Here is a 17,040-nt window from a genome sequence, read left to right as displayed (position 1 = left end):
TTCAGTGTCATTACAAAATAGGTTTAAATTTGTAGAGATTTTATTTGGACAAACATATCAGACAAAAGAAATCAGCAACATATATTGGTCATCGTGTATCAGTCGACCTCTAGGTGTGAGTTTAAATGATATGCTCAGTTGTATGTATGAGATAATTGTAGTCTCTCTCGTCTCTCAGAGAGACAGAGACTGTCTGACGGTGAGACGCCACTAAGCGTTAATATTATAATAATTACACTGATCTATTAGAGACGCTTATCAGAAAAGTCCAAATCAAATCCACTCACAAGTGCAGCAGATTCATGTGATGTGAAATAATGTCCTAATGGCAGCAGCATTATACAGTCATATATATATTTCTATAAAAGAGCTCTGATACGGATTTCAGTCATTAAGAAGAACATCTTCAGAGGGGTTTTTCTCGTCCTGGTATCATAAGTGTAGATAAACATAGGTTGTGTTTAATTGACAGCCCTGATGAAGTCTGATGACCTGAAGAGGGTGGAGCTGAGACTTCAGACAGCAGACGGACTTCTGAGGAGGAACATCAGCACCACACGAGAGGTTAGAGGTCACCAACCTGTAATTAATCCTGGAGGAATTAAGTGTGATTAGAGAGATAGCCATTTAAATGTGTGTGTGTGTGTGTGTGTGTGTGTGTGTGTGTGTGTGTGTGTGTGTGTGTGTGTGTATCAGGTGAGTGTACAGTTCAGTGAAGTTCTGATACACCTTCAGGACAGACTTCTGTCTTCAGAAGTCACACTCCTCACTGTCTCACTCACACACACATACACACACACACACACACACACATATAAAAAAATATATATATATACATACATACAGTGTTGGGCGGTAACGCGTTACAGTATTAGTTACTGTCAAAAGTAACGCGTTACCGCCCAACACTGTATGTATAAAGTAACTCCGTTACTGTTACCGTATGGTAACTTTTATAAAATGAATGAATTTGGGCTGAAGTGTAGACTACAGTCTGACCTGTTTACAGCAGAGACACATTGTAGGATTGGAGGATGAACCACTGTAAACACGAAGAAGACGCACTGTGGGCGTGTCTCCGTTTATTCAGGTCTGTGCAGCAGTAATGGCGAGTCGAGGCGAGAGCAAGACGAGTTTCTCAAAGTGGAAATATGATCAATATTTCACTTTAGTTGAGTATAAAGACAAAAACTTTTTAGTCTAATATAAGCTGTGTCTTTCTGGTTCGAAGCTCGTATCTACTGCGATAGCAACACCTCCAGAAACTCCATGCCTGAGGAGCTAGAAGCTAGAAGCTAACCCGGTGTTCTGTTCTACATTGTTGATAGTTTTCATACTTCAGCTGTGAAAGGAACATTTTTAAGAGCTCAACACAACAGCTTTTATGATGCAGAAGCCACTTTAGTGTTTGATTGTGAATATATTATTCAGCTTGTTTTGTTATTTATTTCAGAAATGCTTGTGATATATTCAGTTTGTGCTGCTCTGACTTTAATAAAACAGTGTTTAAAAATGACTTTGTGTTTAAGTCAGTTTTGTGTTTGTAGATCATAACACATAAAAGGGCATTAATGGGAACATTAAAGAAGGTTCTTTAAAAAAGTAACTAAAAAGTTACTTTTAACAGTAACGCATTACTTTTTGGTGTAAATAATCAACAAAGTAATTGAGTTACTTTATGAATGAAGTAACTAGTAACTGTAACTAGTCACTATTTCTTAGTAACCAGCACAACACTGGGCACGAGTTTGTCCATCTTTTATTCTCCAGGAGTTCAACTGTAGTCCACGGCACGTATATTTTCTGGAATTAGACTTTGAGAAAACTCAGGTAAAATTTACTACATGACCACCCACATGAACCACAATAGACTTGTGCATATTTTCCTGTATTTTATTGTCTATTATGGTGTTGTTCTGGTTGTTGTTCTGATCTTTGGTGATCATGATGTACTAATATACTGCAGCACTTCATGTGTTACTGTCTTTTACAATCAACTGCATTAACATAAAGAACAGATCATTAGAAAGAACTTTTTTGTGTATGATATTGTGTATTCATGTATTTTTGCGCATGGTAGTGGTACATTGCATCACTTTTCAAGCTACTATCTCTTATTATATGTTACGTTAACGACATAAACAACAACAGATTCATGTATCTTAAAAACTAAATTCTCATACGTGCATTACATTTACATTAATGTGTTTTTTCCTGAGCTCATCAGTGCAGTATGTTGCATCACTTTCATGCTGTCGTCTATTATGATGTACAATATTACAAACAACAGCAGCAGATTCATAGATCTTTAAAGAAACTGTTGTACATGCATTACGCTACTGTGTTTGTTTGTTTGTTTGTTTGTGTTTGTCACACAAGGCTTTAGAGGACGACGAGTGGATGTCTCGTCTGCAGCGGTAGAGGACGATGAGTGTACGTCTCGTCTGCGGCGGTAGAGGACGATGAGTGTACGTCTCGTCTGCGGCGGTAGAGGACGATGAGTGTACGTCTGCCTGCGGCGGTAGAGGACGATGAGTGTACGTCTCGTCTGCGGCGGTAGAGGACGATGAGTGGACGTCTCGTCTGCGGCGGTAGAGGACGATGAGTGGACGTCTCGTCTGCGGCACTGGGGTTTGGCTCTGAAGCTGGAAACACACCTGTGTTTTATAAGGTATGTGCAGACAAAAAATGTGTATGAGAACATGATTAAACACAGGTACCATAACCTAAAGGTCTTTATTTGTACAGAGTGAGAAATGTCCAGTGCAGGTCCACGACCAGTCGAAACTTTTCGGTGGACCACAGAAACATCTTTGTGGATTCCACCCTCCTAAAGTGTTCATGTCAGACTTTCAGGTGATCATCTCTTTCATGTCACGTCACTGTGGACCTGCACAACTATATTTGTGACCACACTCATGTGCTTTAAATGTCCTCTGCTGTGGGATGCAGAAATAATTGTTGCAATATTTATTTACAAAATCTCAATAAAGTGATGTTTATGTAACAAAATGCACTGGAAGAAAGACAGACAGGCAAAAGTTCACCAAGCAGAGCTTCTTTATTTTCCTTTCGTTTTCACCCTGGCGTTTTCCTTTCCAGTGCTCACACCAGGGTTCACCCACACACTCGTGGTTCGGGACGCCTTTCCCTCTTGATGTTCGCCGGTGGTCCCTCCCTCACGCTTTCTCACTTTAGCGCCCGCCAGAGTTTCCTCACACACCGGCACAACTTTTATTTGCGTCCCCCTTTTGTTCTCGTGTCTCTCCTCTTTATTAGCGTCACCATACTGAAACATAGCTCTGAGTAGTCTCATCAGCTGCAGGTGTTTCTTACCGCTCGTGCCGTCCGGCTCCACCTCCACTCGCGCACCGCTGCTACAGTTTAAATCCCTAATCATATAGAACAATATCTGCTTTATCTATTCCTATTTCTCATCCAGTGATCAAATAGTGGAAGCACTGAGATCAGTGTAAAAGACTTTGGTTTTTGCTCAAGTGTGTTAAAGTGTGTTATATTTATAGATCTTCATTTCACTTCACTTCTGCCTTCAGACTCTCACTAGTGTACAGAGATGATTGTGGATTAAACATATTCATCCGTATCCGGTCCTTCATCTGCATCCAGTCCTGCTGTTTCTTCCAGTTCTGCTCCTTTAATTATTTCTTGCTGGTGTTTTGAGCGACTCATTTTACTGTTTATTTGTGTGGATTTACTACTATTATAATCTATAGTTATTTATGATTAGGTTGTTGTTTTAATCATTGTATTTGATTATATCTATTGTTAAATAACCTTTATTAATATATACATAGTTTTGTAATATTTGTATTTTGTGTGTTTGCATCTATTATAATTTATCATTTGATATTTTTGTAGCATTTTCAGTAATTAAAAATAAAATGTTTTATCATTCATAAAACAGTGACTCATGAATTATTCTGTGAACCTGCAGAACCCATTATCATCATTATTATTATTATCATTATTATTATTATTATTATTATTATTATGTAGAATGTAAATAAACAAATACAAAACATGTGCTATATAATAAACTTTTGTTAAAAATGGTAAAGGTTAAATAAGTACATTAAGAAAATAAATATACATCCATTTTATGCCCCTTTATAGGAAAAATTAGTCAAATCATACAGATATTAATTAACATGAGTGACAAGTGATGTATTTTCATTCACATCATCAGTATTTTTGTGCACTATTGGGGGATTTATATACATTGATCTGCCAAAAACCATAACAAATGTCCATCGTCTATCCATTTCCTCTTTCTTTTTCCTCTATTCCCTTCTTCCCCTTCTTTTCCCCTCTTCCCACCCCTTAACAGACTATTGATCTCCAGCTTCACACAGCTCACATCCTCAACTCTCAGTCTCACACCTAGACACTCCTATAAACTTTCCCTTTCATTCTTGCAGATACCCCTCTACCACAAATCACTCCTGTCACTCTTCTCCACCCACTCCACCCTGCCTGCACTCTTTTCTTTACTTCTCTAACACACTCTCCATTACTTTGCACTGTTGACCCCAGGTACCTGAACTCCTCCACCTTTTCCACCTCTTCTCCCTGCAACCGCATCACTCCACTGCCCTCCCTCTCATTCACACACATGTACTCTGTCTTACTCCTACTGACTCTCATTCCCCTTCTCTCCAACGCATATGTCCACCTCTCCAGGCTCTTCTCAACCTGCTCCCTACTCTCACCACAAATCACAATATCATCCGCAAACATCATAGTCCAGGGAGACTCCTGTCTGACCTCGTCCGTCAACCTGTCCATCACCACTGCAAACAGGAAAGGGCTCAGGGCGATCCTTGATGCAGTCCAACCTTCACCCTGAACCAGTCTGTCGTACCAACTGCACACTTCACCGCCATCACACTGTCCTCATACATGTCCTGCACCACCCTCACATACTTCTCTGACACACCTGACTTCCTCATACAATACCATAACTCCTCTCTTGGCACTCTGTCGTACGCTTTCTCTAAATCCACAAATACACAATGCAATTCCTTCTGTCCTTCTCTATACTTCTCCATCAACATCCTCAAAGAAAATAAGGCATCTGTGGTGCTCTTCCTCGGCATGAAACCATACTGTTGCTCACAGATGGTCACCTCTTCTCTCAGCCTGGCTTCCACTACTCTTTCCCATAACTTCATGGTGTGACTGATCAACTTAATTCCCCTGTAGTTACTGCAAGACTGCACATCTCCTTTATGCTTAAAGATCGGTACCAGCACACTTCTTCTCCATTCCTCAGGCATCTTCTCACCTTCCAAAATCCTGTTAAACAACCTGGTCAAAAACTCCACTGCCATCTCTCCTAAACATCTCCACGCTTCTACCGGTATGTCATCTGGTCCAACCGACTTTCCACTCTTCATCCTCTTAATCGCTGCTCTCACTTCCTCCTTACTAATCCTATCTACATCCTGCTTCACCATCTCCACATCGTCCAACCTTCTCTCTCTGATTTTCCTCATTCATCAGCTGCTCAAAATACTCCCTCCACCTTCTCAACACACTCTCCTCACTAGTCAACACATTTCCTCTACATCCTTTACTGCTCTAACTTGAAGTACATCCTTCCCAGCTCGGTCCCTCTGCCTGGCCAATCGGTATAAATCCTTTTCTCTTTCCTTAGTGTCCAATCTCTCATACAGCTCCTCATATGCCTTTTCCTTGGCTTTCGCCACATCCCTCTTTACCTGCTGCCGCATCTCCTTGTAATCCTGCCTACTTTTCTCATCACTCTGTCTATCCCACTTCTGTTTTGCCAACCTCTTTCTCCTTATGCTCTCCTGCACTTCCTCATTCCACCACCACGTCTCCTTGTCTTGCTTTCTATTTCCAGATGTCACACCAAGTACTTTTCTAGCTGCCTCCCTCATCACTCCTGCAGTAGTTGCCCAATCATCCAACACCTCTTCAACACCACCGAGCCCCTGTCTGACCTCTTCCTGAACCTTACACTACACTCTTCCTCCTTCAGTTTCCACCATCTTATTCTTCGTTCAGTCCTCACTCTCCTCCTCTTCTTCTTCACCTCCAAAACCATCCTACAGACCACCATCCGATGCTGTCTAGCTACACTGTCCCCTGCCAACACCTTACAGTCTGCAATCTCCTTCAGGTTGCATCTCCTGCATAGCACATAGTCCACCTGTGTGCACCTTCCTCCACTCTTATACGTCACCCTATGATCCTCCTTCTTCTTAAAATAAGTGTTCACCACTGCCATTTCCATCCTTTTAGCAAAATCTACCACCATCTGCCCTTCCACATTCCTCTCCTTAAAACCATACCTACCCATTACCTCCTCATCACCTCTGTTCCCTTCACCTACATGCCCATTAAAGTCTGCCCCAATCACCAATCGTTCTTTCCTAGGTACACCATCTACCACTTCATCTAATTCACTCCAGAATTTTTCCTTCTCCTCCATCTCACAGCCAACTTGTGGAGCATAAGCACTGATGACATTTATCATCATCCCTTCAACTTCCATCTTCACAATCATCACCGTATCAGAAACTCTCTTCACCTCCACTACACTCTTACTGTACTCTTCCTTCAGAATCACCCCTACACCATTTCTCTTTCCATCCACACCATGATAAAACAGTTTAAATCCACCTCCAATGTTCCTGGCCTTACTCCCTTTCCACTTGGTCTCCTGAACACACAGCATATCTACCTTTCTCCTCTCCATCATATCAGCTACATCTCTCCCTTTAACCCTCATAGTACCAACATTTAAAGTACCAACCCGAACCTCCACTCTCCTACACTGCTCCTTTCCCTGCCGTCTCTGTAGACGTCTTCCTCCTCTCCTCCTCCTCCTCCTTCGGCCAACAGTAGCCCAATTTCCACCGGTACCCTGTCGGCTAACGATACCTGTGGCGGTCGTTGTTAACCCGGGCCTCGACCGATCCGGTATAAAATTTTCATTTGTGATCCGCATATTTGATTTGGCACATGTTTTACGCTGGATGCCCTTCCTAACGCAACCCTCCCCATTTACCCGGGCTTGGGACCGGCACTAAGAGTGCACTGGCTTGTGCATCCATAATGGCTGGGTTAAATAATTATGGTAGAATATTGTACATTATTTATGTCATGCGGGAAACGGAGGCGGAAGCCAAAGTAACAGCAAATAAAGTTTTATTTAAACAAAAGGGCGAAGACAAAACACAAATACTTGCTGTGAAAGGATTATTCCAGTGGCCCACAATAGTCCAGAGTCTGAGGAATAATCCGAATGAGGGAATCCGGGAAAAAGGAAAGTAATATCCACGGTGCGCCTGGAAAGAGTGCACGCGGAGCGAGAGCGCGAGAGTCCGGGTCGAACTGCACGTAGCGGGAAACGCATGCACGCGCACATAAGGCAATATGAACACACAGGAACATGCAATAAAGGAGCCGGAGTGTGGGGGAATGTGGGGTTTATATCGGCGGTGTGATGAGTGAGTGAATATGCCTCAGGTGTTCTCAATGAAGCCCGATGCGAGGAGCTCCTTGTGGGCGGGGCACATGAGAGAAGGAGCAGGGCGTTCCCTGAAGCACCAAAGGGGGCGTGGCAGGGGGATTCCTGACAATTTAGTAGAAGACATGAAAAGTAAAAAGTCATTATTTAGTGACATTAGCTAGCTAAGATCAGCTTTTATGGTTTAGTTTTTTCATATAAATCCATCATATGTATTTTTTAATTAGTATAGAATCTATTAGATACAATGAAGTAGCTTAATTTAACCTATTTAGCCCATATTTAAATCAAACTCATGTAACCTGTTTACTCCAAGTAAAATGAACATAATATACTAATAAATAGAGTAGAATAGGGTCAGACTGGGACTACAATTTTAATAATCCTTGCAGCCGTGGCATGTTTTATCTGTTGTGGAATTCCTTGTCATTGTTTAGACAATACGTACAGCTCCCAGTGTATAAAATTACAGGTGAAGAGTCTTCTACAGAAAACATCTCCACAGATATGGATCAAAACATCTATGTGGATTTGGATGGAGGGATTATGGCCCTAGTCAATGAGAAAAAATGACTGTAACAAACGTTTTCTTATAACTAAATGCACTAAACTCTTTCTACACTTCAATTCTGATCCTTTGATTATATCGTATATAAATCATGTTGTTGTTGTGTGTATTTTATTCTGTGTGCAGGAACATGGCAGCTGGTGAACAAAGGTGACTTCTGCAAGGTATGCGCCTGCATCAACGCACGTGTTTGTACATCGAAGCATGTGCTGAGGGGTATCGCTTCAAATTTGTCAACTTTAGAGATACCTGCGATGCTTGTTTTTTCCTTGTTCTTCAAAAGCACTGCCTGTGGTGCCTGGAGCAGCCCACCTGTCCTTTAGGTAAACGGTGCCATAATTTACCCCGTAAATGGTTCAGGTTTCCTCCAAAAAAGGACGAATTCGTTTGGGAAACTGATGTGGACCGGTTCAGACCGGTGATGGACATTCTGCACCACGCTGACATGTTCTCCCCAGATGGAATGTGGCTAGATTCCATCCAGAACTCTGTCTATGATCTTCCTGCAGGACTTCAGCTGATCACCTGTATCTATCATGTGCGAGGGCTATTACCCTTGTCCAATCGTTTGGAGTTCCTGCCCGCTCGCTGGTTGCTCCGAGAACTCACGGATTTCTCTTTACGGAATTCGTCATGCAAAGCACCTTTGTAACGTACTACACCATCACCTTCTGTGGCTATGTTCTATGGACAACTGAACCAGCGAAACATCGTGATTGGAATTGTCGTCCTATCCTTTGTCGCAAATGTCACACAATCGGAACAGACTGTTCCCCTGCCGCACTGGATCAGACGACTATTAACCATTCCAGTAAAAAAAGAAAAAGAGAGAAAAAAGGCAAGTGAGTCTGGACATCAAGGACAGGAACTGAAAGCTAAACCTCTCCATGTCCAATAATAATTAATAAAATCAATAAAAATCTAAAATATGAAATCACTTGTTTATTGAAGTGTTCAACATCATTTAAATCCTGATTCTAAATCAGTGTTTCTCAACTGGAGGATGCTTTTAAACTAAATAATTAAAATCCACATGATAAACTTTTGGGAAAATGTGACAAAAGTAAAATTGCACAATTATTAAAAGATGAAGTTAAACCATGATTTTTGTCTTCCTTACAAACGGCGTATGACCTCCTCATGGATTCTTGCATCTTGTTTATATCTCTCTTGTGGGGCAGGGGGCTGTGGCTCGGGGTCATAATGCTGAGGGGGAGGGAGGTCAGGAGGGAGAGGGAAACTGGTCCTCAGTGCCACATTGTGCAAAACACCACACACCCTGATAATCTTGTACACTTTTTCCGGGTGGTATAGAAGTCTTCCACCTGAGACATCCAGAGCTCCACATCTGCATTTCAGGAGGTGAGGAGCATGTAAAGGGGTGAAGCCTCTGTCACCTGTCATATTATAGACTACATCAGGACAATGTTTACAATTTCTACATGTTGTTAAAGTCACCAAGAAGCCAGTCATCACGTCCTGCAGCTGTCTGTAGTCTGTTCCCTACACTGCTATGTGTCAGGATAAAGGAATCATGTGCTGAAGCAGGTCAGTGTGCCACAGTGAAGGGAAACCTGATGTATCGACTACCCACCTTAATAATAACATCCAAAATGACAGGCATTATGACACTCAGGGGCAGATACCAGACCTATAGCATGAGATTTAATAGAATTATATTATATCTAAAAAAGGTCTTTGTGAAAAAGTTAATTATATATAATATTTATATAAAGTATTTCCCTGTCTGCCATTTCCCACTAAAACAACCTGTTGTCATTAACCCCAGAGTGGTGAGGACCTGTATTTGGACGGGGATGGCATGGTTCTGGTGTGTTCCCTCTGTAGTACTGGACCCAATTCAGCACATAGATCCAGGAGCACAGCTGTAGGAATCTAAATCAGCTTATTAGCCAGTCATCATCATGGGCCAAGAAATCATCATGGTCCCTGGAGATTTTCTCTCCTTAATCTTCCATTGGCACCACAGCATTTATGATTTATTCCAGCTCATTATGGAAAGATAAAATCAACTGATATTTGGTCCTGTGGCATGAACATTGAAGCAATAATAGCTACAGAAAAGCTCCTGCTTAACTCTGTAGCGGTATTTAAATCCCATTTAAAATGCTTTCAGTGATTCTACATTCTGTTTATATGAAGTGTTTCACAGTTTGCATGTTAATTGGCTGTATGGTGCATTTAAGTGCATGTGAACTATGTGAATTTATGAACCACATCTGGCTGGAAAAGACAAGTGTCCAAATACTTTTGACCACACAGTGTGTATCAGCTGAAAAGCAGCAGCTTCGGATCAGTCGCGTTTTCACTGGGATTCAACTCTGAAATATTACTTTTGATTTTTATTATATGAAATATTTTATATTATATATTTGATATTATTCAAATTATTATTATACAGTCTCCTCCAAGCAGCTCGGCCCCTGTGAGGACTCGGTCTCCTCCAAGCAGCTTGTCCCCTGTGAGGACTCAGTCTCCTCCAAGCAGCTTGTCCCCTGTGAGGACTCGGTCTCTTCAAAGCAGCTTGTCCCCTGTGAGGACTCGGTCTCCTCCAAGCAGCTTGTCCCCTGTGAGGACTCGGTCTCTTCAAAGCAGCTCGTCCCCTGTGAGGACTCAGTCTCCTCCGAACAGCTCGTCCCCTGTGAGGACCCAGTCTCCTCCAAGCAGCTTGTCCCCTGTGAGGACTCAGTCTCCTCCAAGCAGCTCGTCTCCTACCAGTCATGAGCCTCACATAGAGATGAATACAGAGCACATAGTGTTTGAACAGCTTTATGTTATAGGTTACAGAGGGATTTCTGTCCAACACCAGGGGATCAGGAGGAGAAGGAAAAAGATGAAGAGATCAAGAGGAAGAAGATGAAGAGAAGATGTTATGGACTCGTCTCTGAGCAACAGTTTAAAGTCTCTTCTCACTCGTTCCTCTTCAGTATCTCACCTCAGGACTGGGGATATCAAAGATTCCTGTAGATGATGTGTTGTGTATACAGTAGAACATCAGCTGTAGGAGAACCAGGGAATAATTGACTAAACAAGGATTTGAATATCAAGATTTAGCAGAAAGGAGGAAGTTGTTTTTGCTGATAACTGATCAAATGTTACACTAGGGCACTTTGTATTTGTGGAAGTGGTGTTACTGAATCTCACGTGTAAACATTTGAATTGTTTTTATGCCTCGTTAGTCTTAAAACTAACATTTATAGAACTGACTAATAGAAAGTGTTTTTTTTTCATGGATCACCTCAAATCAGTGTTACATTCATTGTGTGTGTATAATGATGGCATGTCAGCTATAAGGGTGATGAAGGAAAAGTCAAATCCAAATGAAGTTTGTCACTTTTTTGTTTCTTGTCATTATTTGTTGTCCTCCCCATGTGCTGCTGTACACAGGTGAACAGAGACGTCCATTCCACACCAAGCTTTTTACAGAAATCACCAAATCTTGATTTTATTACTGCTGAGATGATTTTATAGGAGTTTGGTTTCTTATTTTAATATCAATATAAAAATCCCATACATATTATGGTGTAGTCGTGGACCAGTTGAGAAAACACTAAGTGCTTGTAAAAAGACTGGCAGCAGATCAAAATCAATCACATCTTTCATTAATGTTTTTTCTTTTTTAAATACATTTTTGGACCTGATTGTATTCAATAAAAATATGTATTACAGTTAATTTACCTTGTGATTAATTTACCAGATTATTTTATTCTTATGATAATTTCTTGCTTACAAATGTCTTAATAAGTAGATGATTATAATTGAAGGATGAACAGAGACTATAAATACTACCATGTGTTTAAGTACAAAATCTGTTTGTGTTCAGAGAAGGTAAGTATAATGAATAATCTAAGGAAAATGAAATAAAGTCTGTTAAAAGTGCAGTGTTGTCAGGAAACAGAAGGAAGCGAGGCCAGGTAGCATGAATGAATGATTTCTTTTCTAATAGCTCATAACACACATCTGACACGCGCTAATCACGTGTTCTCTCATTCTCTATTTTCAATGCACTTCTACTCCCCCTAATGGTCACTTTAAGTATAACAACAACAGGTCACCACATGCAGTACAAACTAATTACACCTCAAATTAAACCCCACAATTTTTATCAAAATCACATTCCAAACTGCAAACACATGTTTTCTATTAAATAATATAATTCTAAATATTTTAATACCCTACTGTGTCTAAACAGAGGAGCGCTATAGGAACTCCTGTAGGGTTTACAATCACACACCACTTCGCTTGTCTTAACACCACCCGTTTTCAGCTTCCGCGTCTGCATTTGAATCATTGAAGCCCCGCCTCTTTTGTGACGTCGGTATCTCTGATAGCGCCCTGGACTCGCTTTTATTGTCATGACAACTTTGTTGTGCTGCAGTTCAACACAAACATTTACTGACCACAGCAATGAAGCGCAAACAAACAGCTGAAATGTTTTTAATTGTTTTTAGTGATAAGCGTCAATGTTTTGAACAATCCGCTCTCCAAGACGCCAAGAAAGATTTTTCAGCCAGAAAGAGCGACTTTCAGAAGAAAGAAGGAGAAATAATGACAGATAATAAGACGGGTAACAGCTACAGCTGCTTCTCCTGCTGTCAACTTTATTCAACTTTATTGTCATTGTACAGAGAACAAGTACAGAGACAATGAAATATAGTTATCATTTAGTTCCTAAAACCACATTAAATATCAATCTGTCATGCAGGAAATATAAAATGATTTTGTACTGACTGAGTAATGCAGCACTTATAAAATATTTGTACTACAACATTGTGTGTGTTTAAGACTGGTGCAGTTTTGCATGACTCTGTTCTGTTCACTGTTTTAACTAGAAGTTTATAATGATTTCTGTTTAACTTAAAGTTTGTTTTGTATTTTGTAGATAAATTTAACGTTGCCAAGTGCAGAGATAAAAAAGGCAACATCAGAAGGCCAATGAATGCCTACATGGTTTGGGCGAGGAAACAGAGGCCCATCTTTTCCAAGGCCAATCCAAATAGCAGCTCTGCAGAGATCAGCATGCAGCTTGGGATCGCGTGGAACAAACTGAGTGAAGAACAGAAGAAACCCTACTACACTGAATCATGGAGGCTTAAACAGGAACACGAACAGTTGTTTCCTGGTAGGTGAACTTTCTTTATAGACAAATGGCAAAATAACAAAAACACATCAATTCTGACACTTTTATTGTTTTTATGTTGCTTCTTACTCTTTAAATTCTTCTTTTCTATCATGTAGATTGGGTTTATAAACCGCTTCCAAAGAAGGGAAGGAGAAAAGGCAGTTTGCAGAGTAGTGACTCACAGAGGAGACCTGATCATCAACCAAACCACCACATAGTCATGAACATGCCAGAAGAAGTACCAGTCCATGACCTCGTGCCTGAAGTTAGTGATCAGTTCCCCGGCCTTAGCCACCAAGAACTGCTGTCTCCTAAAGACATCTGCTTTAATCCTCCTCTTTTCCCTTCTGTTTCTGAGTCGACTTTCTGCCAGACCAAGTGAGTTAGTAAACTGCATTGGAACAGTTTCAGAAGAATGACATGCAAATGAAGTTTTAATCTGCATCTTAAATAATCGCCATAATCGCCACTCATTTACTTTAATATGCAGCTAAAATTGTGCACTTCTGTTTACAGCACCTGCTATGGGTCTGACTGTACAAGCAGTGAGCTTCAGCTCGAGGATGAGGAGGAAATCACTTTGCTCAACAACGACATCTTTTCCATTTTAAATGAGGATTGTGACTTTTTTAACCAGTCTGGAGACCAGAATCATACTGAAGACCCCCACAACAGCACAGAGATCCTGGATTCTGTACCAGACTTTGACATCAACAGCTTCGAGGATCTGTTGAAGCAACTTCAAGAGATGGAAAATGATTCAGGAATAGAGGAAGATGGTGAAATACGAACGTTTCATGTACTTTAGTGTGCATGTTGTTTTACCATCTTTAATTTATATTAAATTCTAATTTAAATTTTTATTTAAATGAATAAAGATTTTCAATTCAAATCATGTCTAATGTCTCTTCATCACAGAGAGCATTCAATCACTTTCCTGAAATCCACTTTAGTAAATTCAGTGATGTTTGATGTTCCTTAAAGAGAAGGAATTTGACAGAAAATCAAATGAGTTTCACTACAGGAATCGCTTTGGGCGCGACCAACTACAGAAGCTCCTATGACACTACATCTGTCTTAACAGGTCGACCTGTCTGTCCCCCTCTTACAATGTTATTCACACTTTCTTCCCATGAAGGACCACATCAAGCTCTCTCAGCATATCCAGTTTTTAATGAGTTCAGGGAGGTTGCATCTCACCCATGTCCTTCTTCATATGGAGGAACCATCTCGGAACCCTCACCTGATGTTCATCGCGTGCATGGGCCCTGTAACCGCAATGCACTAAAAGCATTTAGAAACAGAGACTCAAGGGCATGGCTCCACTGGGGCTCGAACCCAGGACCTTCTGCGTGTAAAGCAGACGTGATGACCGCTACACTATGGAACCTGCTGCTGAGTAGGTTGATGTCCAATGTGCATAAATAGAAACATATCTCTCAAAATCTAACTGGAAAAATATTAATTGAACTTAGAAAATTCACTGACTCAAATGTCACAATCATCTCCACTGTTTTGAGCGTGTTAAGCTCCAGGTTTTTATGACTGCACCATGTCTCTCAGGTCTTTCTTCACTGAAGCAGGGTCGTTGGCTGAAAACTGATTTTCCAGCTTTTTAGAGTAGCTCCTCTTAGACACTCTATGAGGATCAATAATGAGGATTAATCTTCCTCATATTAATGATTTAATCATGTACTACAGAATTTGAAAGTAACTTGTAATCCTGTCAACTGGAAACAGAAAGCTGGGGTACACTGGGAACAAGTTTCCCAAAACTGGATAGTTGCAATCGGAAAACATTTTGCCTGAATTGATATTTCTGCTCATTAATGCTGTTTAGTTGACTGTGTGGTTCCATTATGTAGTAGTCATCACATCTGCTTTACATGCAGAAGCTCCTGAGTTCAACCCCCAGTGGAACCATGCAGCTGGCGAACCTGAATGAGGTTTATGTTTTTGTGACCAGTTATGTTAAGAAAGCGAAGATATTCCCTCAAATTATAACACGATTCTGCAAATAAAAATACCAGGTTAGCCTTTTTCTGCATTGTGCTTTTAACAGCATTGGACAAAAAGCATTCCACAAGTAGAATCAGACTCAAGTGCATGGTTCTACTGGGGTTCGAACCCAGCACATTTTGCGTGCAAAGCAGACATGATGACCACTACACTATGGAACCTGTTGCTGAGAAGGATTATGTCCAATGTTATAAAGATAAACATCTCTTTTAAAATCTCAGTGGAAATATATTAATTAAACTTAGAAAACTCACTGACTCAAATGTTCCCAGGTTTTGCCCAATAATAGTTTTAGCCATGCAAATGAGTTTATTACAGCTGCTGACATTACTGAGTAAAATGCCGCTTCCTCAGAAGACCACACACAGTAGGCTCATGACCACCGAGTGATAGATCTCCAGCATCTTAATGCAAAAAACAAAAAAACAGGTTTCATGTAGTAATTCATCACTTCTGTTTTACATGCAGGAGGTCTTGGGTTTGACTTTCAGTGCAACTATGTATAAAACAAATAATATGTAATAGTTTGAGATTAATAGAATAGAGTTTGTTTCTTCTAAACCATAACGTGATCACCTCTGCATCACACAAAAAAAGTAGCCGTAAAACTTTAGGAAAAAGAGACAAAAGCTGAGTTGTGCTATGAGGCCAAGATTTTTAAATAAAAAATACAATGAAAGTAAATATAAAGTAACCATATCCTGCTAGAGGGAAAGAAATTCCACCATTAGGGTCCCTTAACTGGTTCCATTGTGTAGTGGCTAACACGATTTTCAAAACATTTTTTCTCACTCTGGATGTATGCAGTTCTTGAAAAGTGGACAGGGGGACACCGATAACCATTGCAGACGTCTAAACTGTCCTCTGTAGTCCTCTGATGTCTGATTTTACAGCTGAGCAGAACCAGACAGTTATTAAAGCAACTCCTGTTGAACTTTCTAAGCTGGTGAAGGAAGTACATACTCTGTTAAGCCTTTTTAACAATGGAGTCGATGTGATTGTCCCACTACATGCCCTGAGAGATGGTGGTGCCCAGGAACCTAAATGACTCCACTGCTGTTCATGATGGTTAGTGGGGGAAGAGCAGGGGGGGTTTCACCTAAAATCCACAATTATCTCCACTGTTTTGAGCATTTTAAGCTCCAGGTTTTTATGACTGCACAATGTCTCTCAGGTCTTTCTTCACTGAAGCAGGCTCGTTGGCTCAAAACTGATTTTCCAGCTTTTTAGAGTAGATCATCTTATCCACTTTATGAAGATCAATGAATGCTACACTGGGGGTTAAACCCAGGACCTCCTGCGAGTTAAGGAGCTGTGATGACCGTTAAAGCTGTAAGAGAAGTTGGACACTAAGGAAGGAGAAAAGGATAACTACAGGGGAATAAAGTTTACCAGTCACACCATGAAGTTATAGGAAATAGTGGAAGCCAGGCTGAGAGAAGAGGTGACTATCTGTGAGCAGCAGTATGGTTTCATGCCGAGGAAGAGCACCTTAGATGCATTATTTGCTTTGAGAATGTTGATGGAGAAGTATAAAGTCGAAAGGAGTTGCATTGTGAGTTTGTGGAGAAAGCGTACGACAGGGTGGAGAGAGGAGTTGTGGTATTGTATGAGAAAGTCTGGTGTGTCAGAGAAGTATGTGAGGGTGGTGCAGGTCATGTATGAGGACAGTCTGACAGCAGTGAAGTGTGCAGTAGAAACGACAGACTGGTTTAAGGTGAAGGTCAGACTGCACCGAGGATCGGCCCTAAGAGCTTTCCTGTTTGCAGTGGTGATGGACAGGTTGAAGGA

General features: G+C 40.8%; 1 protein-coding gene and 2 non-coding genes across 5 annotated transcripts in view; all 3 read right to left on the bottom strand.

Annotated features, from left to right (window-relative positions):
• Window positions 1-17,040, bottom strand: part of LOC124384584 (little elongation complex subunit 1-like) — a 294,671-nt gene that overhangs the window by 246,407 nt on the left and 31,224 nt on the right. The gene's annotated exons all lie outside the window — the stretch shown is intronic.
• Window positions 14,548-14,620, bottom strand: trnav-uac. The gene has a single exon. It is a non-coding gene; the product is annotated as a tRNA-Val (tRNA).
• On the bottom strand, window positions 15,338-15,410 carry trnaa-ugc. Its single transcript has one exon. It is a non-coding gene; the product is annotated as a tRNA-Ala (tRNA).

The sequence above is a fragment of the Silurus meridionalis genome, chromosome 4 (assembly GCF_014805685.1).
Source record: "Silurus meridionalis isolate SWU-2019-XX chromosome 4, ASM1480568v1, whole genome shotgun sequence".
Taxonomy (NCBI): domain Eukaryota; kingdom Metazoa; phylum Chordata; class Actinopteri; order Siluriformes; family Siluridae; genus Silurus; species Silurus meridionalis.
This window is presented reverse-complemented; position numbering and strand designations above follow the sequence as displayed.